The following is a 5,000-nucleotide window of genomic DNA, read 5'->3' as shown; positions in this document are numbered from 1 at the left end:
ATCTTAAAAATTGAGCTAGTGTTTTATTTAGGAAACAAGTCCTGTTTCTCAAGTCTATGAGGCCAGAAGAAGATTGGTCTCAGCAACATTTATTTATTTATTTATTTTTACAGTACTGTTGTACATGAAGGCATATACACAAACAATGTTTGATACTGCAATATCACAGTGCACTGATATTTGTCACAACCTGTAAAGCCCTCTCTCCCCATATTTGTTCACTCCAGGGAATCAGTCATTGGAAAAGCCATTCTAGGTAAACTCCCATCATACATTTGCACATTGATTACATAGAGATATGAATGTTCACAATCTGAGATCACAAAATGTGCTTTTGTTGTCTGTTGCAAGTGCACTAGACCAAATTGGGAAGGAAATCAGGAATGTGATCTGCTCACTTTCAATATATATAAATATATATAATATATATGGTTGGTAGACCTACAATACGTGTTGCTGACACATGTTACATTTTTATAGTTTTGTCTGTAGCCTAACCTTTTTATGCTGCAGTCTTGGCCTGGTCACCTTTGTAGAATAGATCATTAAAACAGAAGTTCAATTTGTGTGTGTGTGTGTGTGTGTGTGTGTGTGTGTGTGTGTGTGTGTGTGTGTGTGTGTGTGTGTGTGTGTGTGTGTGTGTGTGTGTGTGTGTGTGTGTGTGTGTGTGTGTGTGTGTGTGTGTGTGTGTGTGTGTGTGTGTGTGTGTGTGTGTGTGTGTGTGTGTGTGTGTGTGAGTGTGAGTGTGAGTGAGGCACAAACAGTGACACTTGGTTGTGAAAACCAACCAAAAGCCGTTTTTGTGCTCGGACACAGCCAGCCAGCTTTCGTGCTCAGACACAGCCAGCCAGGGACAGACGTGTGTGTGAGAGACATTTAAAGTGTCCATCTTTCTCATGCTTTAGGACTACCTGGTTTAAATAAATAATTAAATAAATATGATCTGTGTAGTATGCATGTGGATTTTCTTTTAGTCACAGTGACAAAGAGAGAATCCTGTAATCATGTATTAAACATGAATCCGACTGTAATCATGTTTTAAACATGAACATGACAGACATTGGAGAATTTGCCTTTAAATCCAGAGTGGCCAAATAGAAGCATACTAAAATTAGATTTGCTGTGGAGAGGAAAGGCAGCATTGTTGTTGGCTAGCAGCATGAAACAGATGCTTTAAGGAAGTGCTGGTCATGGCAACTGTTCTGTCATTGGACAACAAAACCTGTTTGAAACCTGTTTTTCTTTTCTTTTTTCAATTGGAATATTTCCATCCTCTCGATCTTGGACGTGATTCAGAACTAAAAACATGGCAAAGACTATGGCATCAGGCACTGGCAATGTGCAATATTTACAAGTCAAAGAGGTCAAATAAAGTTTGGAATTAAATGCTATTAACTTTTCCGACATTATGAAAGACAGACAGTATAAAAAAATAAAAATTAATTGTGGAGTGATCAATAGAAGCGATTTAGCGATAAAGCCACCGTGCCCGGTCGGAGCTGCAGTGCGCTCGGAATGTTATATCATTTTTCACATACTCGTTCTTGGATATAATAACATCAGATTAAGGTAAGAAAAAAGTTAATCCGGAATTCTCCTTTAAATTGCAGACAACCGAACTCTTAAAATTAAAAGATCACACACAGTGCCAAGCAACCATCCAAAAAACATTTAAATGAAATGTTCAAAACGCAGTGTGAAGCAACATGTTTTGCTTGTAGATCTGCTACTTTTGCTCTTTTGGTTTTGAATGCTGAAAAGAACAGTTTGGGTCATATGAGGTTTCTCTGCCTACTTTGATTACGTTTCTTCGTCCAAGTCATGGACTGAGGAAGTGGTAGCTTGCTGACTTTTCGAGTTTTGCTTCCCAGTCGATCATGGCCTTCAAGCCATGAACGACGAGCAAAGGAAAAAAAGAAAGAAAGATCTATATCAGCTCTATCTTCGAAAAGAAGCCAAAATCTCAGCACTGTGTAAAATCATTCATTGTTCAGGTAGTGACGTACTGAGGCTCCACGCTTTAATAACTCCATCTCTGGAAGAAAAGCTAGAAAAGCCTAGAACAAACTACTGTATAAACAAAATATAGTTCTGTAAATGGTGAGGTTGCCATTGAGCACACAGCTTTACAGAATGGAACAGCGAGTGATGGAGAAAGCAAGATATTTTTGAGAGAGAAATTTTCTTGCTTGTCAATAATAGATGGATTTAATTTTAGAACGGCCTTGCTTTTTTATTTATTTTGTATTCTATTTGATTTGCTCTTTGTGTGTGTGTGTGTGTGTGTGTGTGTGTGTGTGTGTGTGTGTGTGTGTGTGTGTGTGTGTGTGTGTGTGTGTGTGTGTGCGTGCACGTGTGTGCCATGCGTGCGCACATGCGTCTGTGTGTGTGTGTTCATGAAACGGGGCACAGGTTGCTTGCATGGTCTGCCAGAGACAAAGACACACACACACACACACACACACACACACACAAACTGCAGTCAGTGCTGCTGAGTGACTAGCATTATGACAGTGGTTAGGAAGGAGCTCATCAGACAGCCTTGAGCATTCCAGTCTGTCTCATCATCTCCATCCGTGTGTGTGCGTGTGCGTGTGTGTCTTGTTAATGTGAAGCAGTCAGCTAGTGCCTAGTGGCCTAATGCTGTCTGTCTACCCAGAGGGCAGCTCCAATATGGTAATAGAACCCCTCTATGTCTATGCAGTACAGTATACCGTGTGTGTGTGTGTCTGTGTGTGTGTGTGTGTGTGTGTGTGTGTGTGTGTGTGTCTTTAGAGAGAGGGACTGACATCACTCTGAGGTTAAGCCTACTGTATTAGATCAGCACGATTATCTGTCTCTCCGCATGCATGCATGCATGCACGCACACACACACACACACACACACACGCTGCCATGCACGCACGCACGCACGCACGCACACACACCCATCGAGTAATGGAATACTAGTGATATTGGCCGTTAGCAGTCAAGTAACATACAATTGATGATGCAGCTAGTAAACAGCCGTAGTAAAACAGCATTAGGGGTCGTTTTTACAGTAGGTGCCTCGGTGGACATCACAGCATGTGCTGCATAAAGGTTTATTTCTGTCAAGCTCTTGCTGTTTACCACAGAGAAGACTGGCTATTCAACACTGCTGAAAGCAAAAGAAAAACTGTGGATTTACTCATGAATTAGCTCTGTCCCTGCCAACTTCCAGGGAGAAAAGAAGTTTGAGGACATTTTAAACAGAATTGTGTGTTGGTACCCAGCTGTATACAACCTATTTCACACAGCACAGCTACGGTACAGTATGTACTGTACACCTGCTAGGAGTCTGTTGTAAATGGTCTCAGGTAAAAAGACCAATTTATTTTCAAACTTTTAGAGCATAATCTGTGGTCATTCTGGTCAATAATGGTTATAGATCCCCAAAATGAACATGTAAAAACATTACATTTGTATTTTTAGTCAAAAGTCCCTAAAACCTATGCCAAGTTTACAGTTAACGATAGTTTAGGTAGGCCTACTGTCTATTACCTGGCTGCATGTACCAGTGGTTGTCATATGTCAGTTTACCCTCAGACAATACTTTACTTTCATTGCATTCATGACAAATAATACTCTCCTTTCACATGGACATAACTTACATTCATAACTTTAGAGTTCCAATTCACACGTGTTCTAATAGAAAATACATAACTCGTGCCAAGATACAAAACAAATGGAGTTGGATTGATTGACCAAGGTGGAACAGGAAATTGAAAACAAATGATTAGCACTACTTATGAAGGCTTTCTTTTCTTATTTTTATTTTTTTTCAAAAAAGGAGAATAGACCTTCCAAGGCACGCAACTTACTGCATCATCAACTTATTTATTAGCACGGTGCAATCTCCCAGGCCCCAGCGGTATAGGTACCCTTTTTCCATCTACACCAAATCTCGAAAATACACAATCTACATCATCCAGTGGGGTACAATGGTTAGATACTGATTTGATTTGATCACCATTGCTAGTCACTGGCATTGAGGGACAATCATATTCTTAACCCGGGTTCCCTGCAGGGGCTTTATTGGTGTAGAGGGGAAAACATCTGCAGATAAAGTATAGAGCCCTGATGCTGATGCCCCCGTTCAACTCAGTTCATATAGGGATTTAGTGTTAAAACATTACCAAACAAAGAATACTTAAGTGTCACGTGTAACGTGTGTCATAATTCAATGGGCTAAACATGCCATAGCGGCCAGTAATTTAAATTCCATAAGGTTACAGTAGCCTACCTTTCTTAGGACCATACGGCTGGTCTGGCACAAGGAGCGAGGCACCAGCACCGGTGGTCTGGAACATGAGACACTAATTAGAAACATTAATTAGAAAGGGTGGTGTTCACTGACTTGTGGTCATACTGTAGTAGCAAGCATAAAACTGCCCAGAGGGCCTGTGCCAAATCCACCTGTGTGGTCAATTTATTTTCCATCCAAATGTTATTTGACTATATACAATAGAGGGCATCTTCACCTATTATTATATTGTACCATCTGACACAATCACAGCTTCATATCGATGGACTACAGCAACCCTGTACAGGAAAATATTCGCCCAGGTTCAGCTATGAAAAAATGTGCTGCTATACTGTGACAAACGTCAAGTCCTGAACAGCAGTGAAGGGGATGTCACTAGATCGCCAGTTCGCCACCCTTGAAAGGTTTTCTCTTCAATACTTGTCCCCTGCTGTAGGAGGAAGGAGGAGCAATGTTCAAAAAAAGAAAGAATATATGGACAAACTGGTGCATTACACAAGAAAATAGAGTACATAGAATATACTGTATATACCCCCCCCCCCCCCACACACACACACACACACACACACACACGCGCCATAATCTAAAAAAGCTTAGCAACTACTGAAGCGACCATATTTATATTGATTATATATTTATTTTTTTCGTTTCATTTTTCAGTTGCGTAACTCTACACTGCAGCTGTGGAGGGTTCTTTGCGGCTTGCCCTGTTGTC

Source organism: Protomyctophum bolini (genome assembly GCF_963924005.1).
Source record: "Protomyctophum bolini genome assembly, chromosome: 7".
Lineage (NCBI taxonomy): Eukaryota > Metazoa > Chordata > Actinopteri > Myctophiformes > Myctophidae > Protomyctophum > Protomyctophum bolini.
Note: the sequence above shows the minus strand (reverse complement) of the source record.